At 42.7% G+C, this 22,500-nt stretch overlaps 1 long non-coding RNA gene across 1 annotated transcript in view; it reads left to right on the top strand.

The window, feature by feature from the left end:
- Window positions 1–16,167, top strand: part of LOC125105062 (uncharacterized) — a 78,390-nt gene extending 62,223 nt beyond the window's left edge. Inside the window, exon 3 of the long non-coding RNA XR_007128801.1 lies at window positions 15,774–16,167. This is a non-coding gene — a long non-coding RNA (uncharacterized LOC125105062). The remainder of the gene's footprint in view (window positions 1–15,773) is intronic.
- Window positions 16,168–22,500: the final 6,333 nt, after the last annotated feature.

Raw genomic sequence — 22,500 nt, 5'->3', positions numbered from 1 at the left:
TGACTGTTTCAATCTCCTTACTGGTTATGGGTCTGTTCAGGCTTTCTATTTCTTCCTGGTTCAGTTGTGGTAGTTTATATGTCTCTAGGAATGCATCCATTTCTTCCAGATTGTCAAATTTGTTGGCATAGAGTTGCTCATAGTATGTTCTTATAATTGTCTGTATTTCTTTGGTGTTCATTGTGATCTCTCCTCTTTCATTCATGATTTATTTATTTGGGTCCTTTCTCTTTTCTTTTTGATAAGTCTGGCCAGGGGTTTATTGATCTTATTAATTCTTTCAAAGAACCAGCTCCTAGTTTCGTTGATTTGTTCTATTGTTTTTTTTGGTTTCTATTTCATTGATTTCTGCTCTGATCTTTATGATTTCTCTTCTCCTGCTGGGTTTAGGGTTTCTTTCTTGTTCTTTCTCCAGCTCCTTTAGGTGTAGGGTTAGGTTGTGTACCTGAGACCTTTCTTGTTTCTTGAGAAAGGCTTGTACCACTATATATTTTCCTCTCAGGACTGCCTTTGTTGTGTCCCACAGATTCTGAACCGTTGTGTTTTCATTATCATTTGTTTCCATGAATTTTTTCAATTCTTCTTTAATTTCCTGGTTGACCCATTCATTCTTTAGAAGGATGCTGTTTAGTCTCCATGTATTTGGGTTCTTTCCAAATTTCCTCTTGTTATTGAGTTCTAGCTTTAGAGCATTGTGGTCTGAAAATATGCAGGGAATGATCCCAATCTTTTGATACCGGTTGAGACTTGATTTAGGACCAAGAATGTGATCTATTCTGGAGAATGTTCCATGTGCACTAGAGAAGAATGTGTATTCTGTTGCTTTGGGATGAAATGTTCTGAATATATCTGTGATGTCCATCTGGTCCAGTGTGTCATTTAAGGCCTTTATTTCCTTGTCATTTAAGGCCTTTATTTCCTTGTTGATCTTTTGCTTGGATGATCTGTCCATTTCAGTGAGGGGAGTGTTAAAATCCCCTACTATTATTGTATTCTTGTCGATGTGTCTCTTTGATTTTGTTATTAATTGGTTTATATAGTTGGCTGCTCCCACGTTAGGGGCATAGATATTTAAAATTGTTAGATCTTCTTGTTGGACAGTTCCTTTGAGTATGATATAGTGTCCTTCCTCATCTCTTATTATAGTCTTTGGCTTAAAATCTAATTGATCTGATATTAGGATTGCCACTCCTGCTTTATTCTGATGTCCATTAGCATGGAAAATTCTTTTCCACCCCCTCACTTTAAACCTGGAGGTGTCTTTGGGTTTAAGATGAGTTTCTTGTAGGCAACATATAGATGGGTTTTGTTTTTTTATCCATTCTGATACCCTGTGTCTTTTGATTGGGGCATTTAGCCCATTAACATTCAGGGTAAGTATTGAGAGATATGAATTTAGTGCCATTGTATTGCCTGTAAGGTGACTGTTATTGTATATTGTCTCTGTTTCTTTCTGATCTACTACTTTTAGGGTCTCTCTTTGCTTAGAGGACCCCTTTCAATATTTCCTGTAGATCTGGTTTGGTATTTGCAAATTCTTTCAGTTTTTGTTTGTCCTGGAAGCTTTTAATCTCTCCTTCTATTTTCAATGATAGCCTAGCTGGATATAGTATTCTTGGCTGCATGTTTTTCTCATTTAGTACTCTGAATATATCTTGCCAGCTCTTTCTGGCCTGCCAGGTCTCTGTGGATAAGTCTGCTGCCAATCTAATATTTTTACCATTGTACGTTACAGACTTCTTTTCCCGGGCTGCTTTCAGGATCTTTTCTTTGTCACTAAGACTTGTCAATTTTACTATTAAGTGACGGGGTGTGGACCTGTTCTTATTGATTTTGAGGGGGGTTCTCTGAACCTCCTGGATCTTGATGCTTGTTCCCTTTGCCATATTGGGGAAATTCTCTCCAATAATTCTCTCCAACATACCTTCTGCTCCCCTCTCTGTTTCCTCTTCTTCTGGAATCCCAATTATTCTAATGTTGTTTCGTCTTATGGTGTCACTTATCTCTCGAATTCTCCCCTCGTGGTCTAGTAGCTGTTTGTCCCTCTTTTGCTCAGCTTCTTTATTCTCTGTCATTTGGTCTTCTATATCGCTAATTCTTTCTTCTGCCTCATTTATCCTAGCAGTGAGAGCCTCCATTTTTGATTGCACCTCATTAATAGCTTTTTTGATTTCAACTTGGTTAGATTTTAGTTCTTTTGTTTCTCCAGAAAGGGCTTTTATATCTCCCGAGAGGGTTGCTTTAATATCTTCCATGCCTTTTTCAAGCCCGGCTAGAACCTTGAGAATCGTCATTCTGAACTCTATATCTGACATATTACCAATGTCTGTATTGATTAGGTCCCTAGCCTTTGGTACTGCTTCTTGTTCTTTTTTTTGTTGTGAATTTTTCCGCCTTGTCATTTTGTCCAGATAAGAATATATGAAGGAGCAAGTAAAATACTAAAAGGGTGGCAACAACCCCAAGAAAATATGCTTTAGCCAAATCAGAAGAGATCCCAAATCGTGAGGGGGGAGAAAGGGGATAAAAAGGGGTTCAGAAAAAAAAAAAAAGAAACTATTAAAAAAAGAAAGCCGATAAAAAATATATAAAGGAAAAAAAAATATATATATATTAGATAAACTATTTAAAAAACGTTAAAAAAGAAAATGGTAAAAGTTAAAAAAATTTAGCAGAAGAAGAGAAAAAAAATTGAAAAAGAAAAAAAAATTAAATTAACTGCAAGGCTAAAGAATTATGGGGAGAAAGCCATGAGTTCCATGCTTTGCTTTCTTCTCCTCTGGAATTCTGCCCCTCTCCTTGGTATTGAAACTGCACTCCTTGGTAGGTGAACTTGGTCCTGGCTGGGTTTCTTGTTGATCTTCTGGGGGAGGGGCGTGTTGTAGTGATTCTCAAGCGTCTTTGCCCCTGGCGGAGTTGCACCGCCCTTACCCGGGGCCGGGCTGAGTAATCCGCTCGGGTTTGCTGGGTTTGCTTTCGGGAGCTTTTGTTCCCTGAGCGCTTTCCGTAGAGTTCTGGAAGATGGGAATGAAGATGGCGGCCTCCCGGTCTCTGGCCCAGAGGAGAGCCCGGGGCCCCACTCCTCAGTGCGTCCTCAGAGAACAGCGCCCAATCACTCCCGTCACCCTGGCCTCTGGCCGCGCTCCGAGCTGACCAAGCCTGCGACCGGTTCAAGGTAACCCCGAGCTTAGAGCTTACTCCTCGGCTGTCTCTGTAGCTGGCTTCCCCGTTCTAATACCTGTAAGCTCTGCGACACTCAGACACCCCCGATCCTTCTGTGACCCTGCGGGACCTGAGGCCGCGCTGACCCCGCCTGGGCTTCACCCCAGTTAAGCCTCTGGAGCGATGTCCCTCAGTGGAACAGACTTTTAAAAGTCCTGATTTTGTGCTCCGTTGCTCCGCCGCTCACCGGGAGCCGGCCCCTCCCCCCACGGTCTATCTTCCCGTCGCTTTGGATTCACTTCTCTGCCAGTCCTACCTTTCAGATAGTGGTTGATTTTCTGTTTCTAGAATTGCTGTTCTTCTTCTCTTCAATCTCCCGTTGGATTTGTAGGTGTTTGCAATCTTTAGATAAGCTATCTAGCTGATCTCCCGCTACCTGAATTAGTCTCAGCCTGCTACTTCTCCGCCATCTTGACTCCTCTTGTGTGTGCATCATTTCATTTAGTTCTTAACATAAATGTATGAGGCGGGGCATAGGATCATTACCTTTTTTGCCAAGGAAACTGCAGCTCACTCAGATAGTAAATGATGAAGCCAGTGTTCTTGGTTCGAGTCTGTGTCTTTTCCACCTGTGTGTCCCATGTGGAAGGGGCTGCGGGTGGCCGTCTTCTTTTCTTCCCTGTTGAAGACACGTGGCTACCAAGTGCTAAGAGAAGTGCCCGGTTTTTATAAAGTTCCTCTGAAACTCCTCTTTCCTGTCTTGAGAGAAAGTCACCGAGAGCTGTGGCTTTTAAGGTGTATCTGAGTCGTTTGGCCTGAGCTACAGGAAAAATTCGAATCTCCTTCCCCTGGGCCCTTTCTTGCCTCAGACTCTGTTCTGAGCAAGGGTAAAAGAAGACGATAATAAAGATAACTGATAAAAGTGATGAAAGCAGGGGCGCCTGGGTGGTTCAGTGGGTTAAGCCTCTGCCTTCAGCTCAGGTCATGATCCCAGTGTCCTGGGATCGAGCCCCACGTCGAGCTCTCTGCTCAGCAGGGAGCCTGCTCCCCCCCCCCACCCCATGATCTCTGTCAAATAAATAAATTTAAAAAATCTTAAAAAAAAAAGTGATGAAAGCAGATGATGAGTGATGTCAGTGAGGCAGAGCGGGTCTTCTACGATCAAGAATTTCATGGAGGACTTCTCAGATTGTTGCTCAGAGAAGCCAGAGGGGCATGTGTCTCTTGGGCTGAGAAACAGCTCCATTGGCCGCTCTGCGGGCCAGAAGAAGATGCTTGCCACGTGTTACTGCAGGGCAGTTATCTGGAGCAGACCAGTGTGTGGTGCTGTCCATGGACCTCCACAAAGCAGGCAATTACAAACCTGGCCCAGTTCGCCACGGCTCTGTGTCCCCCTCTAGACAAAGTGATGTGCAAATCTCCATCTTGAGAATAATGCCCAGACGAGGCCGTGACCAGGCTCACACTAGCTCTGCCCATCTTTCCGTTGGCTCTGACACTTTCTGGATGGATTTTGTTGCTGGGGCTCTGTAAGCAGCGGTTCCCTTAGCCAGCAAGACAGTAAAGGGACCCGAGCTTGGGGCTTGCTGATCACCGTGTCAACTCCTCTCAGAGATGAGGGAATGCTCATCCTTCAAAGTGACGCCCGTGAAAGGCGAGGCTGCCCATTCAGAGGACAGTGAGGGGTTCCATTGTTCAGCTTTCAGTTTTGGCAGACGGCACAATTCCCAGGGTGATGTAATAGCGTTTTGCTGACCAGGTACGGTGGGCCCGCTGCAGACAACAGTCCGAATCCCCTGTAGGACAATGGGCCTGGCAGGACGCTACCATTTCAGGTGCAGGGAAAACATCCTGGGCCCAGAGAGTACGAACCTAGCCCAACAGCCTCCCTCCCTCCCTTCAAGGGTCACCTTCGTCTATTGTGCTTCCTGAAAGGGCTGCTCAGCTCCACTGGCTTGCTAGCTGGCCCTTAACCATCTTTCTCAGTGCTGCCCTGGTTTCAGCTCAGAATGACAGGGCTGTAGGCCTCCTTCCACATAAACCTGCTCGGCAGTGCTGATCAGCCAGGAAATGATCATTTCCTTTCCTGCTTCGTCCCTGAAGTACCAGAGTCCCGAACCCAAGGCTGCTGCTGTGTGTACAGACTCTTAGCCATGTGTTTTGGGTAACATAGGGCAAGCGGAGCACAGCATGGAACAGAGTAACCTTTAAAATGGAAAACCAGGGAACTACTTAAGAACAAGATTATTCTTAAATGTTTTGTCCATTTGTCACGAGATATTTTTTTTGGCTCCCCCACCTTGTTGGGAGTCCTCTTTCCTTTTCCGTACTTCCGACATGACCTTGTAACACCCAATAAACTCTTCCTTTATTATACCTAGTGATTTAGCTTTTCATAGCTCCCTTCTTCACCCAAACCGTTCCTTGAGCTGCTTTTGTGTGGCCAAAAGCTTGAGAGGGAGCTTTGCTCACCGACAAGGCCTTCTGCACAGGCTTTACCTTGAGCTATACAAAGAACCAGTGGGAACTTTGGAATTACCTTTTTTTCCTCTTAATATGATAAGAGTCAAGTTATCTGTGGGGACTCTTTACCAGTTTGGGTGGGGGGCAGGAGAAGGATGGAAAAATACATTAATTTTCTCTTTCTTCCTATGTCCTGCCTGCCATCTGGAAGAAGGCTCCAGGGATAAACTTAGCTTGTGACTCTGAGTTACATGATGAAGTTGACTTTTGAAAATTTTGACTTAAGCTCAAGGAAGAGGTAGGCCTTATTGGGAATGTTACCCACTCTAGCCAATTCTGGAAATAAATTCTGCCCACACCTTGGGTAAATTTGGAAACAGCCTGCCCAAATTGAGCCTCTCAGTGAGAACCCAGCCCAGGCACCTCTGGATGGCAGCCTGTGGGACCCTGAGCAGAGGACGAGGGCTGAGCTATGTGGAGGCCACAGAAACTGTGAAGTCAGAAATGCATGTTGTTTTAAGCCACTGTGTTTGTGATATTTTGTTATGTAGCAATATGTGACTAATACAAGCCACTACCTCACAGAGTTGTTAGAATTAAATGAATTAAAGCAGGTAAAGTCTTCAGAATACTGCTTGGCACCCAGTAAGCAGATGTTAGCTATTCAAATACTAAGGAGTTTTATAAATTTCCTTTCATAGTTCCTTAGTCAGCAACTCGGGTGCTACTATGTGCCCACATAATCCTTTTTTTTTCAAACTCCTGACAGCCTAGTGGGAAAATAATTCATTGAAAATATTTATAACTCTAAGGAGTATTCTGAAGGAAAAATCCAGAATGCTATGGGAGGATATAAAGGGACCTTGGACTCAGGCAGGGATTAATTGAGGAAGTGATGTTTAAGCAGCAAATGAAGGCTGAGTAGCAGAAGGGGATAAACAGTGGGAGAGGAGTCTAGATCAGCTCGGTGCAGAAGAACTTTCTGAGGTGATGGGAGGGTCCTCTGTCAGTTCTGCCCAACCCAGGAGCCACTAACCCTATGTGGCTATTGATGGCTTTTAATGTAGCCAGTGCAGCTGCTGAACTGACTTGTAAATTTCATTTATTTTGAATTCATCTGCATTTAAATCGGTCCGTATGTGGCTAGTGGCTACCGGGTTAGAAGTGTAGGGAAAAGGGAAGAACATGTCAAAGGATGCTAGGGCTTGAAAAAAATGTTTTATTTAAATAACTGGAAGACGTTCTTAGCTGATGGGTACAGGTGTATGGTTCTGTTATTCGGTCAAACACCAACAATACTAGCGAACACTTGTACAGCATCTGTTCTGTGCCAGCACTGTTTGAAGCCTATGCAAACTTATTTACACCTCAGAATGGCTCTCATGACCTGCATTACAAAGGTACGCTGCAGCTCAGCTAACTGGCTTCTGGTGGAACAGCTAGTGATGAACTGAGCTGGGCAGGCTGGGTCCAGAAGTTGTGTTTTACTGCGCAATACTGACTTTCATACAAACTGAAAAGGATTGTAAGCTGTGTTGGGGAGCAGGGGACCCTTTTGTTCTCTGGTTAGGTCATTGTGCCTGTATATACTGCAGAAATGAAATATCTTCTGATGGAAAAGAAATGTTGCAGAGTAATAGAAAGCAATGTGTGTATCTAATGAGTTCTTTTTTTATTTTTTAAAGATTTTATTTATTTATTTGGCAGACAGAGATCACAAGGAGTAAGAGAGGCAGGCAGAGAGAGAGGAGGAAGCAGGTTCCCCGATGAGCAGAGAGCCCGATGCAGGGCTTGATCCCAGGACCCTGAGGTAAGCCAAAGGCAGAGGCTTAACCCTCTGAGCCACCTAGGCACCCTTAATGAGCTCTTTTTGAGAACATATGTTGTCATGCACAGTTGTATTCTTTGGAAACTCTTTGGTATTCCTACTCTTTTTTTTTTTTTAAAGATTTTTATTTATTTATTTATTTATTTGACAGAGAGAGAGATCACAAGTAGACAGAGAGGCAGGCAGAGAGAGAGGGAAGCAGGCTCCCCGCTGAGCAGAGAGCCCGATGCGGGACTCGATCCCAGGACCCTGAGATCATGACCTGAGCCGAAGGCAGTGGCTTAATCCACTGAGCCACCCAGGCGCCCTATTCCTACTCTTTTTGATGTCTTTACCGAAGCCTAGAGGGAGGACAGTTTTCCAACATGGAAGTTTACACCTCCTGTGTTTTGCTGTAACTTGATCGATCATTTAATAATTGTTTCCATGGACCTGGGGAGTCAGTGGCATAGGGCAGAGTAATTATTTTTTGTTTTATACTACTCATAACAACAGAACTATCTCTGTGTAAAATTTTAAAACTTGAAGAACTGCATTTCTACTTGCAAAGGTAAACAAAAGACGCTTTGATCTGTTTCAGAGAAGTTTTCTCTGTATACATAAGTATGATGTATGTAAGATGTTAGGGAGTATGAAAAGAGTGGCTGTTTCTTTGTCACGCGTTCTTACGAAACATAGCACTAAATCCCTCGAAAACGTGGTTTAGTGCCAGCATCATTCAGATGAAAAGGATACAGGAGAGAAAAGTGCTCCCAAGCTGTTCTGAACATTTTAACCACATTGTGAACCCGGTGGATGTTTGCAGACTACACCACCAGAGGGAGTGGGATTACATTTTTAAATGTTTAATCCCATCACTAAACATACTCTACTGGCTGATTTAGGGCTACGGTTAAAGGTGATTTCCTACAAGATTAAAAGCCACAAATCTGTTGAGGAAGAACAGATGCTCCAATTACCTTTAGCTTCATTGAATTGGGTCCCTGAAAATGAGAAGTGCCTAGAAGAATTACTATCAGTGCTTTAATATCAAAGGATTCAGCATTTGTCAATATTATCAAAATGCCAAGGGAGTGTTATAGGGGCTGCTGAATTTAGGATATTTACAAAGCAGCTTAAATAGTAAAGGAACCTGTGGTTATAATTTGGAAATTACTTTCACCCACTACTGTGATGAACTCTACCACCTGTCTTGTTAGTTGAAGTTTCCTTGCTCCTTGTATTTGTGATTTTCAATTTTGAAATTAATCAGAGCTTGTAAATAAAAAAGAGGTATTGGTTCAAACCTCTGCAGGAGCTCCCTGTAATCTGAGACTGCCCCCATACCTGGAGGGAAGGGAGAGACCAGAGAAAGTGGCAAACTGCACCAGTTTAAAAGCAAGGGAATTTACTAAAGAGACTGGTCTCCTTGATGGCAGGAAGAGTAGATCGCCACACCCGCCTGTCAAATCTTAGAAGTCTATATAGAGAGGCCTTAACTGGGTTTGGTCATGCATACTTCCAGATGATCTCAACAACTCCTCACTATCTCAAGTCTAGTTGTTCCAAGCTTCTTCTGGGAGTGAGAGAGGCACGTGTGAGCCTTCCAGCAAAAGGGGCGCCAGGTCTCAATGTGAGAAACACCCAGACGTGTCTGGTCGGCTTGCTAAAGTGTAAGGGTGAAGGAAAATCTCAGGAAAAGCCAAGTTTGGAGAGTAAGAGAGAGATGGTCTGATGTGTTTTGGAAATTCCAAAATGGTGTGGAAGGCTGATGGGTACGGAACACATTCATCTGCTCGAGAAATGGGGAGGCTTGGATCGTAGCAGTTAGCAGTGGGGGTCAGAGGAGAGGGACTCTCCTCACTTACCTCTTCTGCAGCCTCCCCACCATTCCAGAAGGTGCTGAGCACCGTCCACCTCCTGAAGCTCTGCCCTGAGGCCTGGGAAGATTTGGGTCCGAGCTATGCTTCACACAGCAATGCGCCACTGGACGCGGCACGGAAACTCTGGACCTTAGAGGCCTTGTTTGCAAAATGTTGAACACAACAGATGATCTCCAAAGCTTCCTTCAGGTCCTATCTTCAGTCTTCCCAGAGAATAGCATGGTTTCTTTATGTCCATTTCAAACTGGATACGGTGATATATCCAGACTAAATTAATACCTCTGGGGCGCAGTAGATAATTGAAAAGAAAAGAGACTTAAACATCATTTAATCTGCAAGTTTTCGTATTTCATATTAGCTGTAGTGTATTTTGTTCAAATGAAGTATTACGCAAAAGCTCAATAAAATAGATGGAAGCTGACAACCTCACGCTGATGTGGAAGTAAGAGAAGGGAGCCTGTACCTTGCTCCATTGGCTCCATTGGCAGCTCCAGCGGGGTGTGGGGGGAGACACCCAGGGATTTAAGCTCCTTTGTTTGGACCCTGGGCAGGGCCAGGCACAGAGTGAAGCCTTGAGCTGTCTAGCTCCAGGCAAGGAATGAGCCAGATCATGACCCCTGTGATCTCAGAGTTAGGGACAAAGTTAAGATAGGATCTGAGTCTCCTGGCTTTTCTTTTGTTTTGTTTTTACTGTTGCAGGGTGAGATAAGATCCTCAAATGCATACTTCTTGAAAAGTGCAATGTCAAATATCTTGTAAAACTTTTTGGAATATAAGAGTTGGCAACAGCACTTTAACGTTTTTCTCACACTGAAGTTAATGATAACATTAGAAAGGCCTAAGATACTGGGCCCTCGATTACCTATATATCCTTGTTTAGGAATGGATTATGACTTGTTTTCTGAAGAAAATTTTGGCCTTGCCTGGATGGAGATGGCAGAGATGGTAGGTTTCTTAATGTAGGCACGTGTGCTGTTATTCTTCATTACATAGCCTCAAAAATATCTTTAAATTTGTTTTTTTTCTTTTTTAAAGATCTTATTTATTTACCTGAGAGAGCACAGAGGGAGAAGCAAACTTCCTGTTGGGTGCAGGGCTCCACACGGGGCTCGATCCCAGAACCCTGAGATCATGACCTGAGCTGAAGGCAGATGCTTTAACTGACTGAGCCACCCAGGTGCTCCTAAACCTGTTGCTTGTTAAAGAAGGTTAATGGGTCTTCCTCTAAGTAGGAACATGGAGTAATCAGCTCCAAGGACTTGCCTGTGATAATCAATATTAATTAACCAATCAACTAACTCTCAAACATCCCTGAAACAGCTAGTGCACACCTGGCACGGTGCTAGGCATTGGGGATACAAGGGTGAGCAAAGACAGAGCCAGGAGCTGCCTTGGGGAGGTTCCGGTCCAGTGGGTGAGCTACACAGGTAAAGATAGCTTTCTGGAAGGTATACCCTCTCTAGCTTGAGACATGGAGGAGAAGTGCCAGACAAAGGCAAGGACCAGAGTGTTGCAGGCAAGAGCTTTCCAGACAGAGGGAACAACATAGATCCAGAGGCGAGAGAGAGCATGACTTTCTCAGCAACGTCAAAGAGCTGGAATGAAGGGAACAGTCAGAGAGTTGAGGCAGGAGATGTGGAGGCCGAAGTCTGTATTCTGTGATGAAGGCTGTGGAATTCATGCTGGGTCCCGTTGGAGCCTTTGAAGTGTTTGGAAACAGCACCCTGTTTTAGGGAAAGCAGCCTGGCTGTGGTTTGGAGAATGGGTCAGAGTAAGAAAGACTAGTTGGAAGGCTGTGGGACAATCTGGCTGGAAGGAGGGCCACCTGACCTTGGGTAATGGCATTGAAAATGGCATTGAAAAAGAAGAGGCAACCCAAGTGGGACTACTGTCTATGGGATTTGGTGATATTAACCAGTTTCTCATTTGAGAGGTTCGGGATTTACCGAGACGTCCTTGGAGGACACAGAGCCTGTGCGTGTCTAGACTTTGGTTTAAAGTTAGTTGAGCGTTCTAAGAGGGCGCAGTGTTTGAAGGTGTTGTCAAAGGGATTTTCCTCCATGGTGATTTTACACTGTGCCGTCGTCGGGCTGTGTGTCCTTGCATCTTCCCGTGGATGTTCTTCACGCTCTTGTTTACAGCATTACATGGGGTCCTTTTTATGACTATCCTGGAGATCTTACTCTCAGGGTGCACACCAGTGATGATTTCCGCTTCTCCCGACTTTGTCTTGAGCTCTGCCCACAAGAAGTAGTTTTAGGGACCACAAGTTCCTCTTGGGTTGGTGTCTAGGAAGCTCCAAGCCAAATTACTGTGGCTTCTAACAAAATGTATTAGCGCTGGTGGCATTTTATTGACCTCATTCTGGCTTCTTTTTCTGGCTTCTATTTTTAGTTTTACTTTCTTCCCAGTTCCTTCCTTGCTCGTTATTATTGTTTTAAATCTCAAAATGTAGTATCTCTACAAGCCACTTCAATTTGTTTTTAGAATGAGACTGGCTATAAATAATTATAATAACATGAAGAAAACTTCTTACAGCTTTGTGCCATGGAACAGTTAGAAAGTTAATAATGCCGGGCCGCCTGGTGGCTCAGTCGGTTAAGCATCTATCTCTCGATTTTAGCTCAGGCCATGATCTCTGGGTCCTGAGGTCAAGCCCCACCTGAGGGTCCTTGCTCAGTTGGGGAGTTTGCTAGAGATTATCTCCCCACCCATCCCCCACCCCTGCTGTGTGCACGCATGCTCTCTCTCTCTCTCTAATAAATAAATAATTTTTTTTTAAAAAAGAAAGTTAATATTATATATAAACTTTTTTTTTTTTTTTTTAAAGGAGGCTACATGCCCAGCTTGGAGTCCAGCTTGAGGCTCGAACTCATGACCCTGAAATCAAGACCTGAACTGAGACCGAGAGTCAGATACTCTACCGACTGAGCCCCCCAGGTGCCGTTGCCTTTATGCGTTTAAGTGTTTAATTGTGAATTGAAAATTTAGATTCAAGTTTTTGAAAGTCTAAGGGTTTCTCTTGACTTATAAAGCAAAAACATGCATTTCTCCATCCTCTTTCCTCTGGATTATAATTTGAACATCACCAACTTCTTCCTTCTGATTTAAGCTGAATAGTAGCATTTTTTTGTTTTTGTAAGGAGTCACTTATCTTCACCAGTACTTCTATAATTTTTCATATGGGAGAATTTCTGAGTATTTGCAAAGATTCATTTAAAAATATAAATGTGGTTATATTGGGTTAGTCTTTTTCTGAGTCACAGAAATAACTCCTTTCCTTCAACAGTCAGGCTCTGTATTACATACAGAAATATGGATTTAAAAGATTTATTCGTGTCCCAAAGAAACCAGGAATCTAGTGGGGGAGGCAGTTAATCCGATCTTTGCTGTATAGTGGGATAAATGCCTCTACAGGGGGTAAGCACAGTGAATGCCTTAACTTTTTGGGTCCCCACTTTTTGCCTTGGTTGTAGGAACAGCCCTGCTGAGTCAAACTCCCTGTATTTCTTTGTTTTCTGTGTCTGATTGTACCACCGTTATGCAGACCCAGCCTGTGTGGGTGTCGGACTTCTGGCTCCCCATTTTTAAGCCTGAAGGTTTGGCGTTACATGCCATGCAAGAGGCTGCTGTTCCTATTCAGACAAAGTCTTATCATTGCAGATAAACTTTAATGCCAGATTTTGCTTAAGGAAGTCAACCCCATGTTGCTTTGTTAACGATGAGTAGACGATTGCTTTGCTGATCTGATCTGGAATCAAGGAATTCTATTAAAGGACACATTTTGCAGAAAGGACATTCTCATCAAGTCTCTGATCAATATGCTTTGCAACACTGGCATTGATTTACACTGGCGGATGCAATAGAGTCCAAAAATGGCCATGATTTTTTTTTTTTTTTTTTTCCAGCAAGCCCATCCAGAGGCAGAAATCGGGTTTCTCCAGCTCCTGAATCAGGGCTAGCCATATAACATGCTTTAGACCACAGAATATGGCAGAAGCAATATCGTGCTAAGTTCTGAGTCTGGGCCTCGAGGGGCCTTGCAAACCTGACTCTTGCTCTTGGGACTTTACTGCTATGCTGAGCAAACCTGGATTAGCCTTTTGCATGATGAGCCTTGTGGCCCACTCACCCCTGTCTCCCCATCCACTAGCCATGTGCGAGAGGTCCTCCTAGGCTGTTCAGTCCACAGCTGACCCACCTGCTGACCACAGATGCATAAGAGAGCCCAGCTGAGATCAGAGAAGCCTGGACAGATTGGTAGAAACACCAAGCTTACCAATGGGTGGTGAGAAGTAGTAAGTGGTTGTTATTTTAAGCCACTAAGGTTTGGGTTGTTTGGTGGACAGTAAAAGCTAAACAGTAGGAAGGCAATTTTGACATTATTGCAGTGGCACACGTATGCTAGAGGACGGTAGAGCCAGAGTAGAAGGAAGGAAAGTTGTTAAAGAGCAAGAAAGAAGAGTAACACATGCTCAGCACCTTCCGTATGCTCAGCTGATGATTTTTTTTTATTAACTCAAATCAATGAAGAAACAAGTAAACAAGTCTCCTGGATGTTGTAGTAGATTATACATAAAGGAGAGTCAAACCTCCTAATTAATTATGATTCCCAAAAGATTTGTCAAAACAAACCTATGTTATTTATGGCAGTGAATTTTAAAAATATCAACCCCCTAATAAGATAATATATAATTCTATTCATATCTAAAGACCATTTATCTAACCCCATCCCCAGGACCCAAAAAATGAGTGGTAATATTCTAAATTTGACTGGATGGCAAATTGCATAAGTAACCAGGTACTGAGCATACCAGAAATATAATTCACAGAAGACTCTGGAAAATAGGCCTGTTAGGTTTCAGTTTCATTTAACAGCCCTTGAGGGGTGTCCCTCTGTCTGCTGAGTCCAGGGTTTAACTAGCAGACGACAGAAGGAAGAAGAGGACGAGAGCATGATCCGATTGGAAGGGTAAGGGGAGGGTGGGGATGGTGGGCGTTGTCATAAAGCCATACTGGAGAAGGTGGTATTGTGCCCTGTCAAGGAAAGATGATGCATTGAGAAGGAGGGCTGTCGCCAACTCACCAGGAGGCCTTTGGACCATTGGCTTAGGCTCTCTAGCTTTAGTTTCCTCATTCATAAACTTTGCTCTAGGCAAGTTGTTCCATTTCTGGTCTTGAAATAAGCCAACCTTTCCTGATGCGCTTTCTTCCAGAAAGTGGTCCTAATGAAAGATTTTCTTGACTACAATGATTTTTCCGTCCTGAACATGTTTTGATCATCTGGTGTGTGCCAGGCTCTCTGAGAACCTCTGGCCATACCGTGATTAACAAAATGGCGTCCTTGCCTCTGAGGAACTGAAGTGTACAGTGTGGGAGACACCGCATGGTGTGGGAAAAGATCTGGAGGGGCAGATACCTGGGCCATCCAGGAAGGGTGGTGCTCAGAGCAGGCTTCCCAGAGGAGAAACATCTTTGGAAACAGCTGAAGGAGGAGCAGCACTGCTCAGGTGAAGCAGCATTTTTAAGTCCCATCCAAGCACAGATGGTCTGACTCCATGGAACCAAGAGATTGTAACTCATCACTTAAGCCCAGATAACTGTGTGCCTACAGTACTTGGTTACCTTAAGAATCTGAAGAGCTTAAGATTGCTTTGAGATATTACAGAACTTTTCATGTACTCGTTGTCATGGAGCCTTGTTTTATTATTTATAAGAACATGAAGAGCCAGAAGAAGAGACCTTTAGTCGGACGTCATCACATTTACCAGAAAGGAGATAATTGTGATTGCTGAGATTAACGTGGAGGCAAGTGGCACTCTCCAGCACAGTGCATGTAAAAACCCAGCAAACACCGCTGAATAGAGCTAGAGCAGGTTTTAGAGTTGGTTGTGTGTGTGTGTGTGTGTGTGTGTGTGTGTGTGTGTGTATCCATTTTAAGAGCAGGAAAACCATCTATCAGAAAGTTTGGAAAATGAGAAAATATGCTTTTTTAAAAAAATATTTATTTATTTGTCAGAGAGCGAGCACAAGCCAAGGGAGCAGCAGGCAGAGGGAGAAGCAGACTCCTTGCTGAGGAAGGAGCCCGACACAGGATTCGATCCTGGGACCCTGGCACTATGACCTGAGCCAAAAGCAGATGCTCATCCAACTGAGCCACACAGACATCCTGAGAAAATACTTTTATTGTTTTTCTTTTTTTAAAGATTTTATTTATTTATTTGACAGACAGAAATCACAAGTAGGCAGAGAGGCAGGCAGAGAGAGAGGGGGAAGCAGGTTCCCTGCGGAGCAGAGAGCCTGATGTGGGGCTCATCCCAGGACCCTGAGATCATGACCTGAGCCGAAAGCAGAGGCTTAACCCACTGAGCCACCAGGCACCCCTGAGGAAATACTTTTAATTCTATTACTCTAACAATCACTTTTTGAATTTTGAATATTTTAATATTTTTCCTAAGGTACATAAGCATGTTACTGAGCTGACCATCCTTTGGCATCAAGACTGACTGACCTGACGACTGCTCTACCTTGTGGATGCAAGGCTGTGGGAGCGCCAGCCTCTCAGTGCAGCCCCTATGGAACAGAATGGAGAACTGGTCACCTGGCTCCCAGGTCCCGCTATCACTCGTCTGTCCCGTGTTGCATGTGTCCCCTGAACTTGCAGGCTGCACTCGGGTTCGACCCAGGTGGATGCACTTTCCTGTCTCAGCATCAACAGGGAAGCCCTGGGGCAGGAGGCTAGAGACGCTGGGCATTGGCAGGAGGTGGGGAGCTGCCGGCCGTCCGTGTGAAGGTGATGGGAGCCCACAAACAGCTGACCACTGCAAAGGGGAAGCAAGAGCATTGAATGAAGCATGAAAGCTATTTGCTACAACCTTTCTCGCTTTTCTCTTGTACTTTTTCTGGTAAGCGAGGAGCCTCCTCTGACAGCCAGGTAGCCAGAAAAATTTAAAAAAGGCAAACGTACTGACGGTCTGCGTTATCCTGGTGTATTGCTGAGATAGGGATAGGGATGAAATAAAACCTCATGAACAAATTTCTTGCAAACGAATAGTTAGTTCTTGAAGCTAAAGGCAAAGTCATTCCTGAGATTGCTTTTGGCAATAGTTACTCAAGATGTGGATATAGTGAATATATAGGTATTCTAGACTCTTTTTGCCTTGTTGATACATTCTAATGAGTTCTAAGTGTTCTGTTCTCTGATTTCCCATACTATGCATACGGTTTCTTTCCAACTATTTCGTCCTCACAATTGTTTATTGATAATTGTTTCAGAAACCGGTGAACATACACTTAAACATGCACAATACGCCCTTGGAAAATAAAGGATAAAGAAAAGATATGAAAATTAAATATGTTGTTTTGAGAAGGAATTCAGACTTGTTTTGATTTTAATGATTCCAGTAACCAGAATTTAATTTTCAGGAACTTTTATGGGTCACAGTCATCTTGAGTGTTCATGGTTCTCATGCCAGAGGGAAGAGAGAACTCTGAGTGATTTGTACTAGCTCCCTCTGGCCGGGATAGGATCACTGTCCTTTTCCCTCACTATGATTAGTCACAGACCCCACACTCCCCACCATACAACCACAAGGGGGCAGAAAGCACAATTCTTTGGGATGCCTAAAATAAAGGAGACCCAGGGATATTTGGCAAACAGTACCAAGACTACCACAGCAGGTCTGACATTTTTAGCAGATAATGTTACAGAAAGCCTTGTGAGATAAGTAATATGTGGTAGGTTTGAGACTATAGCATGCCTGGGATTTTTAGATGTTGAAATTAAAGTCTTATTTGAAAAGTGAATATGTAGCAGGTTTAAACATATAACCATTAATACAACTGCTTAAAAGGGTTAAATAAATCTTTATTAGCCAATAAGAATAGTGGAAAACACAGTCTCTATGTTCTTGGGGCATCCCTGCTGCAGGCTTATGCAGTCAGGGGAGATCTTTGGCTAAGCTCAAGCATCAGGGAGACACGCTGGTCTTCAGTCCTCTCGTCTCTGCTGAGATGTACGCTAGCCAAGCCCACATTCCATGTCTCTGGGGCTGGCAGCTCTGCTGCCTTTGGTCTAAGCTTGAAGCACCAGAATCCCTACTGAGCCTGGGAAGCCCAAGCCTAATGGCCTAGCCTCCCTCAGGGCACCACCCTGTAATGTCTCTGAGGCCATTCCACTTCCCTGGGGCATGAGCATCAAGCAGGACCAGAGGCCCTCCCATTCCTGGGACCAACCACCTTTGTACCCATATCAGCCTGAAGCATATATTCTCTGGGTTCTCCTGCCTTCTCAAAGAACAGGAAGAACTGCTGCCCCAGAGCATCTACTTTTTCTGCAAAGCACTTAAATTCTGCAGTTCACCTATTCCATTGGTCTGCCAATGTGATGCCAACATCTGCCTCCCGTGATTGGTGTCATGGTTGAAGGGGTTCAAGGAGACTCCTGACAGCAATTGATACAGAAACTCCCAAAAATGTGAATAAAATGTTCAAGTGAATTAACTTTAGTAATAGATAATGGACAGGGCAGGGTAGGGTTGGGAGAAGGACATTGATATTTATTGTACACCTACTATGTACCAAGCCTTGGTAAAAATTTTTTTTTAAGACTTTCTTTCTTTCTTTCTCTTCTTTCTTTTCTTTCTCTTCTCTCTTCCTTCCTTTCCCTCTTCTTCTCTCCCCTCCCTTCCCCTCTCTTCCCATCTTTCCCCTCTATTCCCTTCCCCTTCCTTCTCCTCCCTCTCTCTTTATTTAGAGAAAGTATGAGTGGGGAGAGGCAGAGTGAGAAGGAGAGAATCTTAAGCATGTTCCACACCCAGTGGGGAGCTGGACTCAGGGCTCAGGCCCTTGACCCTGAGATCATGACATGAGCTGAAGTCAGGAGTCGGAAGCTTAACCGACTGAGCCACCCAGGAGCCCCCTTAGTAAGGGATTTTCATATGTTATCTCACTTAACCATCACAGCAACACTATTAAGTAGAGAGTTGGAGCCCATTTTACAGATGAGAAAACTGACCCTCAGAGTGTTCTATGTGTCCATAAAACAAAATAATAATGCCATTTATGATGTTTTTTTATGCCAGCCACTGTTATAAAGTCTTTATGAATATAAAATCATTTAAATCTTCACAATAATTCCATGAGGTAGATATGATTAAAAAAATTCAACCAAATGAAATTTAAAGATCTAACTAGTTTTATTAAGCAGCATCTAGGATGTAGAAGGGAGGTCCCAAGAGTTGTACAAAACAGGAAGGTTTTTATAGGAAGAAGAGTGAGGCAAGAAGTTCTCAGTAAAGGAAGAGAAAGGATTGTTTTAGGCTAGGTCACTTTCCCTTAGGGGCAGGGGCAGGAAGTCTCATTAAGTGGATTACCTCATGTTCCTTTCAGGGATGGAGGGGACCCATGTGACAGAATCCTCATTGGTGTTGATCAGAAAATTCCTGACTGAAGAAAAGTTAAGACTGCATTTCTGGGGGAAGTTAAAACTGCAGTTAGATTAGGTATTAAGTCCAGATTTGATGACTTAGTTTAAGTGACACCATTTTGGGCCTGTTGTTTTCTTTTTAACGGCACCATATTCTTATCTTGAAGATGAGAAAATTGAGTCATAGAGTTTAAGAGACGCACTCAAGGTCACACAGCTAGAAAATGGGGAGACCAGATTTGACCCTTGGCAGTCCAGATTCAATGTCCATGCTCTAAACCACCCTGCTATATGGCTGAGGGAGGAGGTGAGGAATAGGAGGGAGGGAGGGAGGGAGGGAGGGAAGGGGGAAAGGATGGAAGGAAAGAGAGACAGAAACACACACACACATCATAGATAAATTCTAAAATTTGAGTGTATTTGTTGAAACTACTTCAGACTATCTCCAAAGGATTTCAATGCATTTCTAAGGAATCGAGCCTCAAAAATAGTCCTGTGTTGGAGCCTGGTACCAGAGGTCAATGAAGAGTAGACTGCCCTGATTTCTTAGACAGATACTGAGTGCTGGGCCGCCAACCACTTTCAGTCCTACCATTGGCTGAAAAATCAAATAGCAATACCCAACATTGCCCAACATTGGAATAGAAAGGCAGGATCAGCTTTCCAAATGTGGCAGCTGATGACTTGATGGTTAAATGCTCAAAACAGCTTTTAGAAAATGGAATATGAAGACTACATTTTTTTTTTCTTTCCAGATGCTAGTGCTTATCACCTGGTTGGCTAGATGCCAGATGCTTTTAAACACAAACACTGTGCAAACTACCTGGGGTCATATCTGTAAATAGTGCTGATGATTATACCCAAGGGCAACGTTGGCCCTTGGGTATTAAGATTGAAACATTCTTGGCTCTCCAAACAGCTAAGTTACTCTTAGCTCAAGGAGGTGCGTACATTACAATAGATTCCCTTCTTTCAGCACTCTTTATTGGTAAGTCCAAAGAGGTGGTCAAAAAGATGAAGTGAATTGTTCCTGTCATGGCAAGAGGACTAAAACCCAGATTTTCTGGCCTCCAGCTGGTAATCATAGTAAAGAAGACTAGATTCCATGCATTTTATTTTACTACTCTTCCAAAGTATAAAGGCTGTTGTGATATTTTAAAATGACTTTTTTTTTTATGACAGAATACATCTTTGAATAGAATTTATGCTCAATGATCATACTTAGTTTTTAATGTTATTTCTTGGTATACTTATTTTAGCATTAGACCCCAAGTTGTGACTATCACATAAATTATTTTACAAATGATATGGCATTTTTTTCTTTTACAACACAAATGGTGAAGTTTTGTATACTCAATTAGTATAAATACCTAATCTGAGTCGGTCAGAGGATCAAAATAAATATGGCCCAGATATTAAAACTCACTTGGAATCACAGGCAGATGCCTTGTGATAATGCAGTAAAAATATTCCCACACACAGACCAAGTTTTTCTTTCTTTTTTTTTTATTAATTTTTTTTATTTTTTCAGCATAACAGTATTCATTATTTTTGCACCACACCCAGTGCTCCATGCAATCCGTGCCCTCTACAATACCCACCACCTGGTGCCCCCAACCTCCCACCCCCCACCCCCTTCAAAATTCTCAGATTGTTTTTCAGAGTCCATAGTCTCTCAGACCAAGTTTTTCTAAATTGAGTTATGATTTACCCAGAAAATTGATTTATTATTTAGTTTAATAGGGAAACTGGCGATGTAAACTGGCTGCTATGAGGAACCATTTTTTGCATCAAACAATTACCTTTGGTCTTCATTTGTTTAGTTGTACCTTATTTTTTTCAGAATAGATTTGAGGCACACTGATACTTCACATTTTGTAAATTTGAATTTTTGTATTGGGGTTTATGAAAACTGGTAGGCTGAGCAGGCAAACATATAAAAATGTTTTTAAAAATTCTCTTCCCCTCAAAATAATTTCTGTAAATTTTTGATGATCACAAAGTAACATTTGAAAGGTCAAAAAATTGTTATTATGTGCAACAAAGTGTGGTTATCATTAAAGAAATTTACTTTTCATCGTTGATCAATTATAATTATAAAATTTTAGTTCCATTAAAAAAAAAATGTCCAAGATGGTGGCATGTCCTTGCATTTGCTGTTTTAGTTGCCCTATTACAGATGATTAGAGGCATTTGTATTTAAAAATTAATATTTTATTTAATATTTTAAAAATTAATTTCCAGGTCAGTCTGAGATTTTAAAAATAATTTCTTTTAGGAAACAGACTCTTGTGGGCATAATATTTACATTATTTAAATTTATGCTGAATTTGTTGTTTGTATGAATGATGAGATTCAGCAAGTACATTTCTAACCACTACTGTGAAAATTCTGAAAACAAAGCAAAACTAGGAAAAAGGCACCAACTTACACAATGAGTGTAATTTAGAATTTAAGTACATTGTGGTAAAATAAGTTATAAGCATTAATAGGACAAAACCACTTGTTCTTAAAGTCTGTGCATATTCATATTCCTATTACATTAGAAGGTTTTTGCTTGAGTAGTTTCTTAATTTCTTTCGCATTAAATCATTTATATATTAATATGCTATGGATTATGTTATTAAACACATATGATGTAATAGAAACTTAAAGCGATGTCTCCAAGTAACGGGATCAACCCATTTTACCATGTACAATGCATTCATTTTGCATAAGGTTTGCCACAGAAATAAAAAGAAAAATAATAAAAGTAACAAAAGTGTGCTGAAGATCACTTTCTGGGGTGGGGGTGAGCAGCAGAGTGTAAAGGCATAATCCTTCCATTTTTGCTTTAAATATTCGGCTCCTCACCACTGCACCAGACTCGCTTTTTCCTTTAAGTTCATTTTGACCTTTTAGTTTCCTCCATCCTTCCATCTTTCTTCACCCAGAAAGCAGGTGTGGGAGGAAATTGGTTTCTTTATGAACCCTCCTCCCAGCCACAATCCTTTCAGATCCACTCCAATCTCAGGATTCCGTGCTAGGCTTTGTGTCTGGATGAAAACCCTTAGCGCAGTGTGAAATTTAATACTGCATTTTCATATGCTTCAATCTCATTCATCTTTTAAAAATTTTGCAACATTTCTTCCCTCTTAAGGACACATATATACAATGTGGAAAATGCTTGAAGGCAGAAGGCTGTGTGATAGGTTCTTTGGAGGTTTCTGAGGGGTCTCTGAAGTCAATTTGTTCTCCCTACCTAACCCCCCCACCTAAGTTTTAGAAATGTGAAATCTGGCAGGGACGTCTTCAGCTGGGTGTGGGTGGAAGGTGAACATAAGCTCTAAGCTGATGAACTCACCCCCGACCCCCATCCCCCCACACCCTTTCGTTTCTGAGATGAAATTTTGAAAATTAAATTTCACACTACAAATAGAAGAATCATCCCCTCTGTTCCCTGATCTTAATCCGGTGGGTATCTCGCCAAAACCGAAGAGGCACACCTGAGGAGAGGGTGTTCACTCTGACACAGAGCTTCAAGGACGTTCTAGACCCAGGTGGAAAGTCTCTAGACTGGGGCCCAAACTTTCACCCGTCCAAATATTTACAGTGTGAAGGGCTTCCCCCCTAATGTTTTTGGCAATAAAGGAAAAATCATTTCTCCTAAGGGCATTTGAAATTGGCAAAACAAACAAACTGAGTCGCAGCTGAGTCTCCCAAGCCTTTGATGTTTTCGCTGGGGTCTGAGGGTCGGGATACGGACTGTCAGAAGCGGA

Source organism: Lutra lutra, chromosome 7 (assembly GCF_902655055.1).
Source record: "Lutra lutra chromosome 7, mLutLut1.2, whole genome shotgun sequence".
Classification (NCBI taxonomy): domain Eukaryota; kingdom Metazoa; phylum Chordata; class Mammalia; order Carnivora; family Mustelidae; genus Lutra; species Lutra lutra.
This window is presented reverse-complemented; position numbering and strand designations above follow the sequence as displayed.